The sequence below is a fragment of the Peromyscus californicus genome, unplaced genomic scaffold, assembly GCF_007827085.1.
Source record: "Peromyscus californicus insignis strain IS unplaced genomic scaffold, ASM782708v3 Scaffold_6__1_contigs__length_162567912, whole genome shotgun sequence".
NCBI lineage: Eukaryota > Metazoa > Chordata > Mammalia > Rodentia > Cricetidae > Peromyscus > Peromyscus californicus.
In genome coordinates, this window is record NW_026294584.1 from 72,410,839 (window position 1) to 72,427,373 (window position 16,535).

The window sequence follows — 16,535 nt, forward strand, 5'->3', positions numbered from 1 at the left end:
CCTTTCGCCCCTCCCACCCCCCCACCCCCCCCCACCCCCCCACCCCCGTTGCTGTTATTCACTAGATAAGGCGTTCTAGTAGGAGCTCTAAAAGTTGGCGGCAAGTTTCATTCTTTGGTTAAAGATAAGCTTTTCCCTCCGAATGAGGGGGTCTCTAAACTTGAGAATGGCTTAGCAGGCCCAGCTTGAGGCGGTTTGTGTTTATGTAATGTCATTGGGAGTCCTTGGTTTTGGCCAGAGATTCCAAGTTCAGAGTAAGGCTGTGTGTGAACATTCTAAACCACTCTGGACTAAGACTGGCTCCAGAAGGACCATGTAGACAGATTTTTATCATGGGAAAATTCCTGTTTCCATGGCTTGATCACACAGGCTCCCTTGGCCCCTTCACATGCAGGGACAGATCTTAGCATTACTCACATCTCCACTCACTGCATTAATCTCTGAAATCACTTGGCAGGTGGGAGGTTCTGGCCCAGGCAGGTCCCTGACAGTCTTTGTGGCACTACTCATACCCCCCCTCCCCCCCCCCCCCCCCCCCCCCCCCCGCGCGCCCATCCCCTTGTTTTCTCATGGGTAAGAGTAAACATGGTGACCTCATCTCTGCTTTCCCTTGGGGGAGGAGCAGGAGTGGAGCACCTGGGCACCTGGCCCTGCTGTAGAGGAAGGAGTGCCACAAGATCCCATAAAGCCACAATGGTGACCTGCACTGTTAGGCTTTTCTCTGGTTTACCCCGCCTTTCTTAAGATCCCCTTTTCCAAGTGAAGACCCATAGCTGTGTGTTAACCCAAATGCCACCGCTTGAAGGTGGCACATCCTGCCTTACCACACATCCTGCCTTGTCACACATCCCTTCTCTTTTAGTAGATCACAGGATTCCAACTACAGCTAAGAGGGAAGGGCAGGGTCCCTCGCTTAGGGATGTAATGAACAGGCTTGTTTCCATAGTGAAGTCGGGCAGGTGGGGTGGGTACCACAATATCCCCAGGGCTTGCTGAGCACACATGGGTGGATTCACAACACAGGGAAAGAAACAAACCCCACACCTCAGTATTTGGAGGCACCAGGGCTAGGTGTCTAGCCCAGTGTCCTGATGAATTGGGCGACCAAATATTCTTCCATTTGTCAAGCTTAGCCATCTGGAAGTGTGGAGGCAAGATTGAAATGCCTCCCGAACCATCTGACACTTATTTTCTTTTTGTACCATAATAGGCACAAAACCCCTCTGAATCTGGCCATCTTCCCCCTTTTTTGGAGTAGAAAGAAAACAAGAATGCTTCTAAAAACCCGGGCAAGTTGTAATTAGGCAGCCAAAGAACAAGTGTGGAAGAAGAACCAGCCCCCAAAGTGGATGTCAGTGCCAGCCAGGCACGAAGTGAAGTGGGTCCGTCGGGAGGCTGCCTTTTAATTGGAAGCCTCTAGAGGTCAGCACAGCATAAACAAAGGGCTTCCTAACACTGAGGTCACACACTCTCACCCCCTGCAGCCTTAGGGAGCAACCACCAGGGTAGACCAGGAAGGCAGTAGGCACCCCGGGCACTAGAGGAGAAAACATGTTTCTTCGGAGCAGCCTGCTTTTCTGGTCTGTCTCCGCAGCTCCCACACCTATGTAGCAAACTGTCTGCTGATTGACAGATGGACAGCTGAAGCACCAGCAGCTCCACCTTGTACCGGGCCGACTCGGCTCAGGGCTCGCTCTTCTGCGGGTCAGCACACAGGCTTTGCTAAAATGCCGCTGTCAGTGGGCTTGGGGAGAACCTAAGTCAGGTCCTGTAGGGCCCGTGGGGGTCAACAGATGGGGAAGGTCAGATACGGGGTGGGAGTGGCTACAAACTGCTAGACACCAGGGCCCCAAGCACCAGGTGCCGAGCTCCAGGCAGGGGTATGCCCCAGGCTTCACAAGATCAGTTTCCAGTTCCAAAGGGGGGCCTGGAAACCCCCAGAAGCTTCCATAGGATGGGAAAATACTAAAAAGGGTTTTCTCCCGTTTTCTTGTTGCCTGTTCTGTTTAGGGCTTTTTTTTTATGTCTGCCTCTCAAGGAAGCTTAACCCACACCCCTAATCAAATGCCATCGAAGAGGGTCCTTTGGTGGGCACTGGGATGCACCCAGGACACAGACATGAGAAAGGATATTGGTGGAAATGTCAAAATATTCCCCAGTTTCTCCCCCGAAAAACATTTTAATACTTGGTAACCTAGCAGTTTACTTTGAACCATTCAGTTTCAAAACGATGGCTTTTTGATCCCAATGAGTGTAGACTACATGTTATTTATAGTTCCAGAACAGCCTGGTGACTTTCCAGTCCCTTTTCTCATGAATTAAACAATGCTGAGTGAGTAGGCTCAAACTGTGTGTGCCTATTACATACTAAACCTGTTTTTTTTTTTAAAAAAAAAAGCGGTCTCACATAGTCCTTGTTGCCAAGGCCCTTGAACCCTTCATCCTCCTGGTAGACTGCCAGTCGCTGGGATGGTTACATTGTTACACCCGAAGTTCCTTTTAGCTTTTTTCATTTTCTCACTGGCTCTATAAGGTAAGTAGGAGTGTGTGTGTGTGTGTGTGTGTGTGTGTGTGTGTGTGCGCGGTGCGCGCGCGCGCGCTATCCTTTTCAAGATGAGGAAACTGAGTCAGGGAAAAGTTAAGTAATTTTCACAAGATGACACAGATATTAAGTGCCAGGGCTGGCATTCAGATCCAGGCAGCCTGGCCTCAGAGCTCTGTCCGCTACTTTGCTCTGCCTATCATGGTGGGGGCATGTTTTGATTCTAAGCCTTCCCCAGCCTTTTCAGCAGCTCCCTGGTCTTTCTTGCCTAGGTTGCTGTCCTGGAATCTGCCTCCCTATGGCTTGAGCACAGGATGAAATGTTGACAGTGTTTTCAACTCTTTGCTTTGCCCTTGACTAGATCAGCCTGCTGCTGGACACCTTGAAAATGAATACAGTTTCCAATATCCAGGCCCTGGCGCAGACAGGCAAGTGGTTGGAAGAAATGGCTTTGAAGATAAGAGGATGCTTAGACCTGGTCAAGGCTGAGGAACACAGCCTGCTTGCCTTCCTCTCTGTCCTCTGTAGGGTCCTTCACGAGGACGTCGCAGGTGACTCTGTGTCTTTCCTTGTGATGAAGGGCTTTTACCCCAAGTCCCCTGAAACTTGGAGCAGCAGAAACCCAACCCCCAGTCAGACAAGATACGGAAGAAGAAAGAAAACTCTCCTGGCTTCTGATCCCTGGTCAGGATCGACGGGGTTTCAGCACAGCCAGGGACTGATCTGGCAATGGGAATGTGCCCAGGCTCCCCCAGCTGGAGTCCAGCATGCCTTCTGGCACTGTGCCCCCAACCCCCTTCCTGTCGGTGCTGTGATGGGAGCACACCTATCATTTGAAGCCTTCTGCAGAGGCAGTGGGAAGGACATTGCATTTCAAACCACATTCATTTCATCTTTGAGGGGTCTGCTTGGGGGGTTCATTGCTGTTGCCTCCACTAGCAAGAAAGGAAAGCCCAGAGAGGCTGTTGGGGCTTCAGATCTGCTTTTTTGCTTCCAGGATCCCCAATGACAGGGACCCTGGACTTCCTGGGGAATGACTGTGGAGAATATGCTAAGCCCCCAGCAGTATTTCTCTGGCTTCTGAAATGGCACACTGAGAGAGTGGAACTGGGAAGGTGTGCCTAAGGGAACCCGTGGAGACAGGGGTATTGTGAGAAAAGCAGCCCAGGCTTTGAGAGGGGACTTGTCACAGAGTCACAGAGAAAGCTTACTTCTCTGCGCCTCACTCTTAATTCCCACAGAAATTTGACCATTTAGATCGTTGGTTTCTACTAAGAAAGGTTAAGGGGATCCTTTACTGGGGCTATACGAGACCCTAAAAATGGAAACATGTACCAGGCATAGTGGACACGCCTATAAACCTCAACTACTTAGGAGGCTGAGACGAGAGGATCACAAGTTCAAGGCCACACTGGGCTCTATAATGAGTTCAGAACCAACCTGGGAAACTCTAACTCAAAGATGAAGAGATATATTTTTTAAAGGCTGGGGTGTATGCAGTTCAGTGTGAGAGCAGTTGCCTAGCACACAGGAGGCCCCAAGTTCAGTAACTCGTAATTGTTTTTAAAAAAGAAATCATGAAGGATCAACTTTAGCATGGGCCATTCAAATTTGAAATGGGTGAACTGAGTGGTTGCGCTGGGGTCAGAAGTGGAACTCTAGTCACTGGAAATGACGCAAAATTCATGTGATCCTCAAATCTGGCTCTGCAACACTGGGGGACAGTGCTTAATCTTATCAGGTACATCCCTGGGAAAGCTGTCCTCAAGTCTAACTTTCACACCAGAATCCCCCTCTCTAACTCCCTCTCACACCCACCTTACCAGACAGAGACTTCAGACAGAGGGCCCCGTGCCTGTGGGTTCTAAATCTATAATATCAACCAAATATTCAGGCAGAAATACACTGGCACCTAAGCTGAGTATATCACAAGACTGTCCCTTGTCATTATTCCCTAAAGGGTACAGTATGTCAACTATGTTTTACTATTTGCATGGTAGATGGTATTCTAAGTAGAGATGTTTTCAGATACATGGGAGCGGGCTCACAAATCAAATGCAAATAGGCATCTGAAGATTTGTTACTTGTCAGGGATCCTGAACAACTTACCCCAAGTCCCAAGGGACAACTGTAATTCAAAGTCCATTGTTTTAATGTGGGCCAATGCATATCAAAACGTGCTGTTCCTATCTCCAAGTGGCCTTAGTTTTCACATTGTGCTTGCACAAAGGAAAACTCCTATGTGAAAATGACTCTTAATAGCTGAGAAAAAGACGAGAGGACACGAAGCCAAGCAGAACACAGCTCCGGCCACACTGCTCCTGGCACACGGGATGGGGGAGGGGTATAGGGGGTGCTCATCCAGAAGGTAACCCAAGCAGTTCTAGTCTCAGAACAAATCCACAGTCCTCAAACTCTCAAATCGAGTTGCAGGTCTGGGTGGGAGACTGATTCCTCCACAGAGAGTCAGCCGTGGGGAGGAATCCCATTCTGTCATACCATAGGAAGTGGAAGATAGTACCTGGGTACCAGCCTGACGGGGAACCTGTTGTTTAAAACTGAGCATGAAAATGAGGAAGAGCCACGAGGCAGGGTGCCTGATTTTTATCCTACCTCAGCCTCGGAGTAAGACAGCTCTGGCAGCAGCTGTGGAGAACGGCAGGAAGCTGACAAGCTGAAATGTGCAGGCAGCCAGGAGGCTTGCCTCAGAGAGTGATGTGCATAGCCCCGGCCCCAGCGATGGCCTGGAGTCTGATAGCCCGATCTGCTGTTAGTAGGTGATTAGTAGCTGGGACTATCTGCCTTTCTCAGCTAAAGAGCCAAAAAGTGCATCCCCCGGCAGGCTGACTGTTACTTAAGAGACAGTGAAATCCTGAAGACCGGTCCTCTGCCTGTACGGACCTCAGTGTTGGGATTGCTTCCCTCACTCAGAACACACTGAGGAGACACTCCCCACTGGACATCAGACACTCAGGCAAGCATGATCTGGGAAATAATCTCCAGGATGAGAGGATTTGCCCAGCCCACAGACTGCAAAGCTGAGGGTAGCAAGCAGTGGACCCTGGATCTACAGAAGGCAAGCTATCCAAGTAAAGATAGCTCCAGTGGACACCGGGCACTTGTTCAACACTGTCTCAGCACCAGCACGAACCGTAGGAAAGATGAGTTCACAAGTTCACACACACACACACAGAAGCCCATGCCTATAACTGGCCATCTCCAAGTTTTGAGGACACAGAGATAAGCTGCTTCTAGCACTTCCTCCTCTTCCTCATCTTCCTCCTCCTCCCCCTCAGAAGCCCCGCCCCCCAGCAGCCTTCCTCCTTGCCCCTTAAGTTCCCCTCTTTTTCCTGCTAACTACATGTTTAGCAGTATTTTTTCTTAATATTTTAAAAAGATTTTGATGTTTTCCCCCTTTGATCATGATCTAATTTTTAGTTCATTTTTATTTAGTATCAGTGGGCAGGTGGGTGCAGGCTGGCTTATGTGTAGCCATCAGAGGACAAGTTTCAGGAATCTGTTCCCTCCTTCCACCTTGCTAAGACAGGGTCTCTCCTGTTTCTGCTATGCTGCGTACTCCAGGCTCCCCGGCCCCAAGGTTTCTAGGTGGTTCTCCCGTCTCCATCTCCCTTCTCAGTGTAGGAGTGCTGGGATTCCAAATGCGAGCCATTGCATCCAGGTTTTCGTGGGGGTTGTGATCGTGCTCGGATCAGCAGGCCTGCTCAGAAAGCACTTTTACCAGCTGAGCTATCTCACTGCAAGCATTCGTCTGTATCTTACATGGTTTGATGTTTTCGCTCTCCCAGAGACCTGTTGTCTTTTCTCTGAGTGGCATCGGGGATTGAGTCTTCAAGAGCAGCCTTCCCAGTAAGATTTCCCCCATAAAACCGGAAGACCATCCATCCCAACAGGCACAGAAATATAAGAAACATGAAAAGCAAGGTACCACAACTCTCTAAATGTCTTGAATATGGATTTCAAAGATTCTGAAATAGGTAAAACGGAAGGTGATAATTTCAAAAGGTTACTAGAAAAAAAATTATCAAAGACTCCATGGAAGTTATAAACAAGCAACTTAATTAAATCCAGGACACAAAGAGGAAAGACAGCAGAATGAAGGGAAAAGTCAGCAGAATGCACGAGACAATCAGTAAAATGGATGAAAAGCAACATAAGAAAACCTGAGCAAGGAAATGGAGTTTTTTTTTTCTTAAAAAAAAAAAACAAAGCAAATATAAATGTTAGAGGAATTCAATGAACCAAATAAAAGCACAATGGAGTGAGCTTCACCAGCAGACTCAACCAAGTAGAACCCAAGGAAAAAGGACACAGTCAACGAAACTCTGGACTCAAACATCAGCAAAGAAAAGACTGAACGAGCATGACTGCAGCATCCAAAAACTCTGGATCACAATCAAGAGACCAACCTAAGAGCCCACGGGATAGAAGTGGGGGAGGGGCTAAGATTAAAAACTAAAGGTGTAGATATCCATTAAAGGAAATAATAACAAAAAAATACCCTAAGTCTACAGAAACAAATGGACATCCAGACAGAAAAGACATAGAGTCCCAACTAGACATTATAAGAGTGGAACCTCTCCATAACACATTATATAAATGTAAACTAAAGAAACACTATTAAAGGATAAAGGGGAAATGCTAACATACCTACAAAGGCAAATGTCTCAAGGAAACACCAGGTTTCTTATCAACAACCCTAAAAGACAGGAAAGCACTCGGGAGGCAGAGGCAGGAGGATCTCTGTGAGTTCGAGGCCAGCCTGGGCTACAAAGTGAGTTCCAGGAAAGGCGCAAAACTACACAGAGAAACCCTGTCTCGAAAAACAAAGAAAAACAAAAACAAAAAACAAAAAAAAAAGACAGGAAAGCATGACCTATTTCAAACATGAAAGTAAGTAACTCCCAACCAAGATTCATCATCCAGTAAAACTGTCTTTAAGGATATTTGAAGATAAATACAAGCTAAGATAGCTCATGACCAGCAATCCAGTAATGCAGAAAAAAAGAAATACTACACTACATAAAGAGGAAAGGAAACGTCAGCTGTGAAAGCCATGAGAGGAAAGATGAACATAGGAGGTATGGGAAGTGTCCTGGATGGTTTTATGTCAACTTGACACAAGCTAAGCCATCTGAGAGGAGGGACTCTCAATTAAGAAAATGCCTCCATAAGATAGGGTTGTAGGCAAGCCTGTAAGGCATTTTTATAATTAGTCATCAATGTGGAAGAGCCCAGCCCATTGTGGGTGGTGCCATCCCTGGGCTGGTGGTCCTAGGTTGTACAAGAAAGCAGGCTGAGCAAACCATGGGGAACAAGCCAGTAAGCAGCACCCCTCCATGGCTTCTGCATCAGCTTCTGACTCCAGGTTTCTGCCTTGCTTGAGTTCCTGCCCTCACTGCTTTTGATGATGAACTGTTATGTGGAACTGTGAGTGAAATAAACCCTTTCCTCCTCAAGCTGCAATTGTCAAGGTGTTTCAACACAGCAATAGTAAGCCCAAGACAGGAAGAAACCAGCAAACTGTTACTAGTAGGGAAGAAAGAAGTTAGTAAACAACAACCCAATCAACTAGAAAAGCAACAAGATGGCAAGAATTAGTAAGTATCTCTCAATAAAAGTCTTGGCTGTAAATTACCTCACTCACTAATAGACAGACACAGACTGGCTGCCTTGGTTAAAAAACAAAAACAAAAACTAGATTCAACTGTGTTGTCACCAAGAAACAGACCTCGCTGGCAGAGATATCCACAAAGTATGGCAGTCCATCTATCAAGAAAGTGGAAGCTGAAATGAGCTGCAGTAGCTAGTCTACTGTCTTACAGATTAAACTTCACAAAAATTACTCAGAAGAAATAAAGGTGTGCATATTAATGATGGTATAACAATTATAAATGTGTGTGCACTGAATGTTGGAACAGTCAATTTTATAAAACAAACACTAATAGGTAAAAAGGACAGATAGATCATGGTACAATAATAACTGCCGTACCCTACTCCTATCTTTAGATAGGTTATCTAAACTGAAAACCCCCTTAGAGTTAAAATAAACCATGGATCAAATGCACTGAAGAGATACCAAATATTCCATCTGACAGATACAAGAATATACATTCTTATCAGCTGCCTGAAGAAAATTCTCTAAAATGAGTCACATAATTTCTTGTATGTTACAAGATTGTATTGGAACAAAACTACAAAGCAATAGCAGGAGAAACTATAAAAACTGCACAAATATTTGGAGACTAAATAATCAACTGTTGAATGAACAGATCAGTAGAGAAATCTCTCTAGAATCTATTGAAAATGAAAGCACAGCTCACTAGAACCTTTGGGGTACAGCTGAGCAGTTTCAAGGGGGAAAATTGGTGACTATGAGAGATTACATTTAAAAAGACCACACATCTTAAATAAATAGCTTAGTGGTATCCTTCAAAAATCTTAGAAAAGAAGAACAAGTTAAACCCCAGAGCAACAGGCATTGGGAAATGGTGATGAGCAGAGCAGAAATTAATGAAATTGATACTAAAAGAATACTAAATAGGAACAACCAAACAAAAGGCAGTTCTGTGGAAAGGTAAATAAGATAGTTTATAGGCAAACTAGTCAAAAGAAAGAGATGGCCCAGATTAATAAAATTGGGGATGGAAATGAGATGTTACAACAGATTCCAGCAAAATGTAGAGAATTATTAGGGAATATTTTTTAAACTTACATTTTAAAATCTATAAGAAATAGATCCTAGACCATATGGTCTCTCAAAAGTAAATAAACACCTTAGACAGCTCTATATAAAAATGGAGATTGTAGCAGAGAGGAAAAGTCTATCCCCAAGAAAAGCCAGGACTCGATAGAGTTATTCTGAATTCTGCCAAACCTTTAAAGAAGAGTTAACAACAATGCCCTTCAAACTGCTCCACAAAGTAGAAGGTGAAAGCGCACTACCCAAATAATTCTGTGAAGGAAGAACTACCCTTTTCCCAAGACAGGCTAAGGACACATTATAGGAAAATTTCGCTGGTGAACACAGATGTAAAATTTTTTCAGTAAGCTAGCTGGAAAAATAACCACCTTTTTGTTTGATTGTTTCTATGTACACAAAGACATTAGCATGATAATATATCATGAGCAGGTTGGCTTCATCCCAATGATGTGAGGGTTCACTATCAACAAATCAATAAATAGAGTTGAGGATGTAAGTCATGTGATCAACTCAATAGACGCAGAAAAGGCTCTTGACAAAGTTGAACGTAATCATGATCAAGAGCTAGGAATATAAGGGAGGAATCTTAATAACACCTGTCCGACAAACCTTTAGCTGATGTCACACCAAATGGGAAAAGCTGGCAGTATTTCCTCTTAAGTGTGCCACTCTCGCTGCTCATACTTGATATAGTACTCAGTGTTAACTAGAGCGAGAAGACAAGAGGAAGAATTAAAAGGGATAGAAATATGAAAGTAAAAGCCAATGCACCCCTGTATCAGATGACATGAGCCTTAAAAAGATTCACCAGAAGCCAGACGGTGGTGACGCATGCCTTTAATCCCAGAACTCAGGACGCAGAGGCAGGTGGATCTTCGTGAGTTTGAGGTCTGGTCTACAGAGCTAGTTCTAGGACAGTCAGGAATACACAGAGAAACTCTGTCTCGAAAAAAAAAAAAAAAAAAAAAAAAAAAAAGATTCATCAAAAAACCAAACACCACTTTCAGGAAAGTAACGGAATACACACTCAACATACAAAAACCAGCAAAATGGTCCAGTGAGTTAAAGTGTTAGCCACCAAGCTGACAACCTGCATTCGACCCCTGGGACCCATATGGTGGAAGGAGAGAGACAATTTCCATTAGTTGTCCTCTGACCTGCACAAACTCTGTAGCATGCACGTGTACACACACACACACACACATACACACACACACAGCAATGTAGTTTTTAAGTAGCCTTTCTATATACCAATATTGAAATCAAGAAATGAGGGTGGGGGAATCCCATTCATAGTGGTTTAAAAATAAAATACTTGGGAGTAAATCTAACTAACAAGGTACAAGACCTTTACGGTGAAAACCTTAAGATACTGAAGAAAGAATTGAAGCTATTAGAAAATGTAAAGATCTTTCATACACTTGGATTGGGAGAATTAATGTAAAAATGATTATAGTACTACCCATTTAACACAGTGCCCATCAAAATTCCAATTGCATTCTTCGTAAAAGTAAAATAGACAATCCAAATGCATACGATAGCACAAAAGATCTCAAGTCACAGAGGAAATCCTAAGCAGAAGAGGTAATGTTGAGAGCATGCAATATTTGATCTCAAATTACACTCCAGAGTCATAGGAGCAAAAATAGCCTGCCTGGCACAGAAAGAAGTAGATTAATAGGATGGCTACCAAAACCAAGGACGGCAAATGGAACATTGGAAAAAGAAGCCTTAGCCGGGCGGTGGTGGTGCACGCCTTTAATCCCAGCACTCGGGAGGCAGAGCCAGGCGGATCTCTGTGAGTTCAAGGCCAGCCTGGGCTACCAAGTGAGTTCCAGGAAAAGGCTCAAAGCTACACAGAGAAACCCTGTCTCGAAAAAACCAAAAAAAAAAAAAAAAGGAAAAAGAAGCCTGTATTCACTGACAGTAGGAATGTAAACGATGCTGTCACTATGGAAGTTAGTGTGCAGGTTCCAAAAACAACCTAGAAAAGAGAGCACCGTATATATGATCCAGCTATGTCATCCACGTCAGCAGACCACAAAGGCACATGCACATCCATGTTTATTGCCGTAGTATTCACAATAGCTAAGAAATGAACCAGCCTAGACGTTTATCAACAGGTGAATGTATGATACACACATACAATGGAAACTTTTTTAGCTGTAAAGGAAAGGTCATTAAAATAAGCCAGTCTCAGAACAGAACCATTTTCTTTTATATGCATAACTGCCCTGACGGCTGCGATGAGTTTTACTTTCTCCTACACTGTAACCTCCTCCACTTACACCCCCTCACTTCCTGCTATTCTTCACCCCTGGTTTTAACCGGTTCTGTGGGGAGGGATGGGTCATTTGGTGGCAGAGCTAAACCTGATTTCTTAATTCCCCTTTCTTCAAAGATACCGTTGCTGACCCCTTAAAAGGTTCCTGCAATTGATTATGAAAAGGGCTAAAAGGGGAAATAAGTGATTCAGTTCTGGAAACCAAGCTAGTGCCCTTTTCTCTGGTGGATGGGGAAGCCTGTCTGCATGCACCCCACAGACCTGGTATTTTTAAATCTGTTATCTCGAAGCAAGCCAAAACACCTCCTAGCTAGCTGCCAACGAACCCATCTAGCCCATTTGCAAAGTTGGACTCTTCAGAACTCTAGCCAATGCTTTGCTTAGCACAGGAAAGAATATTTCTCAAGATATGTTTGAAATCTTGCCCTAACCCTGTGCCCTGAAACTCGGGGAGAGAAAAAAAAAATTGGCCACATGCTCTTGAAAACCTTGGTTTGGAAGCTGATGTTGGCGATTGTAGATAAAATTTTGACAAAAGCAAGCTGGAGAGATACTCAGAGGATAAAGGTACTGGATGCCAAGCCTGAGGAACTGAGTTTGATCACTAGGACCCATACTTCCTTCCACACGCAGACCATCACACACACACACACACACACACACACACACACACACACACACACACACACACGGTAATAAAAATTTAATTTGAACAAAGGAGAATTTAGGGTCTGGAGATGGCTCAGTGGTTCAGAGCACTTGTTGCTCTTGCAGAGGACCTAAGTTCAGTTCCCAGCACCTACTTGGTGGCTCACAACAATCCTAACTCCAGTTCCAGGGGACTCAGCACCCTCTTCTTGCCTCTGTAGGCAACATGCATGCATGGGGTGCATAGGCACACATGTGGGCAAAACACTCAGACACACAGACTAAAATAAAGAAACATTAAAAAGAAAGCGTTTTTGACAAAAGCGAATAAATGCTCAGTCGGGCATGCAGCACACTTTCCTGGAGGGTGGTTCTCTGGCACTGCTGGGGAAGACTGTGGCTAACACGGGTTGGACAGAGTGGCTGCTAGGACGTGCCGTGGCCCTGATTTAGGATCCATTGTCACAATAACAGTACTCTTGTGGCTCTTCTGTAAATAGAACTTCTTACTGGGCATCTCAGGTGGCTGTAATTTAGAGTAGTGACATCAGAAGGAGGTAGGGTAAGGGACTCTTTCTCTGGGGCCAATGCCTCACTCCATCTTCCAATATCTGCAAAGTGACTGATGCCATCCTCTTCCCCACCCAGCCCTAGACCCAGCCTGGTAGGGAGAGTGAGCTAGAGCCAGGCACAACAGAATCACATCTCTCTGACTCTTGGCTTGAAGAGTCCTGGTTCAATGCTTCCCGAATATTCTGGGGGTGGTCCTTGGGTGCCAATTCACACATTTCACAGGCTCTTATTTTGAGGCACCAGGGCCCCTCCATCTCTATTAGAGCTGTAGGACCCCAGATGGCATCTGGGTCACCAGTGTCCACAGAAGGGCACAGATGTTGACAGTGTATTTGCTTAAGGCAGGCAGTGTGAGGCAATGAACCTTGATGTGTGGTCCAGGCTGCTGTTGGCAGTGGTCAGAGTGTTGGTATCAGGGAAGGTGACATCCTAGTGACAGTTCTTTTAGTTAATCTTTCTTCCAGCCTTTCATAAAGGGACATGGGTTAGCTGGACATTACTATGTGATATACAGAATCACCTTCTTATCCAGCTGTGTCCATGGGGCCATGAACCCAGTATGTAAGCCTAGTGTGCCTGCCCAGCCCCTTCTGTAAATAGGCTCCTGGCCAGTCTACCTCCTGACCTATCAATCTGGTTGGGGAAATAGTTCTGTGGAAGAGCACCTTCCTGGAATGCACAAAGGCCATGGATGTCATTTCAAGCACCACAAAAAGAAAAATAAAATACATCATGTTCTGTACACAAAAATGGGATAAATGAAGGCTGCAGTCTTCCTGAGATGGGCTTGGCTATACCTTTGGACCCTCACTTAGTTTTTCTATTGATGTGATAAAACACCATGGCCAAAAGCAACTCAGGGAGGAAAGGATTTGTTTTATCTTATAGCTTGTAGTCTATCATCCAAGGAAGTCAAGGCAGGAACTTACGGCTGGAGCCTGGAGGCAGGAGCTGATGCAGAGGTCAAAGAGGAGTGCTGCTTACTGGCTTTCTCAGCCTGCTTTCTAATAGCATCCAGGACCACCTCCCCAGGGATGGCACCATCCACGGTGAGCTAGGCACTCCTACATCTATCATTAATTAAAACAATACCCCACAGACTTGCCTACAGGCCAATCTTATAGAGGCATTGTCTCAATTAAGAGTCCTTCTTTGAGCCGGGCGGTGGTGGCACACACCTTTAATCCCAGCACTCGGGAGGAAGAGTCCCTCTTCCCAGATATGTCTAGATTTGTGTCAAGTTGACAAAAAACCCATCAGCACAGACCTCAAGGTGCTGAATGGAAGCCTTATCCAGGGCAAAGGCAGGCTACGGTCCTAGGTGATGCATGTACTTTCCATACAGGAAAATTTTCAGTGCAGATGCTGAGGGTCAGGTGACTCTTCCAACAGAGTGGGACATTACAAGATGATTTAACTCCAAGTAACCAAAGCTTGGGCCACCAACCAATACTATGGGCCACCAGCAAGTCATAAGCATTAAGATGCTCTTGTGCCTCCTTGGCTTCTCCTCTGAAAGGGGAAGCAGGAGGAAGCCCACAGCAGGTGCTCTTGCCTGCCAGCCAGGACTTGTGGGAGGCTACTCAGCTTACCAACACTGCTGTTGACTGATAACCTGTCCTGATGACGCTGATCCCTGATGGGGTTGTGGGATGTAGCAGGAACAGCTCCTGGAGACATGGAGTGAAAGGCAGAGGAGTTTGATGCTGGGGTGTTTGTTCTGACTTCTAGTGCGTGTCAGTGAATGTGAGCAAGGCAGGTTCCACACATCCCCAGGGAGAGAGAAAGCATCGAAACACACCCTTCCTTCCTTCCTTCCTCCCTTCCTTCCTTCCTTCCTCTCTCCCTCCCTCCCTCCCTTCCTTCCTATCTTCCTTTTTCTCTTCTTCCTGATCATCTGCCATCAGGCCCCACAACTTCATGATTATCGAGGGGTGTTTTGGATTCCTGCAGAGCTCACGGGGCCATGTCTCAGGGCTGTTGGCACTGCTGGCCTTGGAGGCCTCTCTCTGCAGGACCATGTGCGTCTCACTGCTGTTTGCCTTCTCTTCATGCTTCCTTCATTCTAACAGGCACTCCTTTCCAACGTCTAGTCTCCTGCCTCCCTTCACAGCACTGCTCAGACACTCCTTCCCTTTGCTAGCGAACAAGCCTGCTCCTTCCAGTGACTGACTGCTCAGCAGGCCTAGCTTACCAGACATGGTCACCTCCAACCAGACATTTGGCCACTCAGACACCACAGAGGATTGAATGGCCTTCCCAAGCTATTTCCAAGATGGGCACAGGAATTTAGATTTGAGAAGACTGCCACAGAGCACTGGACACCTTCCCCATTGGGTGCAGGAATGGGTTCTGATCAGTGATAAGTATTTTTGGATCCCTTGTGGTTGGTTTCTCTGCCGACACAATAAGCCAGATCAAGTCTAATTAAAAATCCCCGTTTAAAGAGTAAAGCACCCCCAGGTGACTCTCAAGCACCCTAGAAGTGAGGCAGGGGAGAGGGAGGAGGAGAAATCATGTGGCAGGTCTAGGGACCAGAGCTTAAATACCCTGTAGGCATGATCTTGAGCAGCTCCAGGGGAGGAGCTGCTGCTTGGTGGGCTTTCTGAGGAGGGCTGGGTTTAGAGAAGGAGGAGGGGACTGAGGCAGAGCTTCCAATGGAACAATAAGGACCTAGTCCTGTTTCTAGACATCATCATGCAGTCAGAGTCGACCTCAGGGAGCCTTGATTTGATGCAGTGTACTGTAAAGACACACCTGAAATGAATTTCCAAAGTGGGCCTTTGCCTAGAGCGATAAAGAGAATCAAATTCATCTTCCTGTCAGTCAACAAAATCTTTGACCTGCCTGTGAGCACAACTGTGGCTTCTGGTGTGTGATGGCTACAAGCTCCTGGACTTGAACCGCTGCCACGCAGCAGTTCCGGCTCCCTCCCAGGACTGTCTTTACCGTCATCTCAAAGCTGGTCTTGTGCGGAATGTAGAATTAGGTGGCGGGGCTATTCAGAGGGTGAACCTGCCAGCAACTTCTATTTATGGGGAAGGCATCCTCAGGCACACACAGCTCTCCACTGAGGAGAACTCACTTGGCTGAGCTCCTAGCAGATGCCAAAGGGTAAGACTGCAGTCTCTGGCAAAGGAGGGCCCCGTCTGCCACAAACAATGGAGGTGGCCTTGGCGTAGTGTAAGATGAGCTGACAGCAGCAGATGCTCGCGTGTCCCATCTCCATTTGGCTGCTGCCAAATCCAGGGAGCAGTCTGGAGTTTTGTGTTTGAATTGGGGAAAATGAACAGCAAAGGGTTGTGGTTGTCTCTGTGGGAAATGATCACAAACTAGGACATGCTTAGCTCTGGCTGGTTGTATCTTGAGGGCAATGCAATTGCTAAAGGCAATAGAATGGGGAATAGGGGACCACACGTGACTGCAGTCATTTCCCACATGTCTAGCCAGCCCTAGAGTGCTAGGTACTGGCCAGCAGCACCTGAACTACTTCAGGGAGCTACATCCTACAGCTGGCTAGTTCAGGAAAATCAGGAAGGGCTGTACTGCTGTGGGTATCGCTCTGCATGCTGTGAATGTGTTGCTCTGATTTGGTTGATAAATAAAACGCTGATTGGTCAGTAGCCAGGAAGGAAGTATAGTATAGGTGGGATAACCAGAGAGGAGAATGTTGGGAACAGGAAGGCTGAGTCAGGAGTCACCAGCCAGACACAGAGGAAGCAAGATGTGAAGGCAGAACTGAGAAAAGGTACTAAGCCACGTGGCTA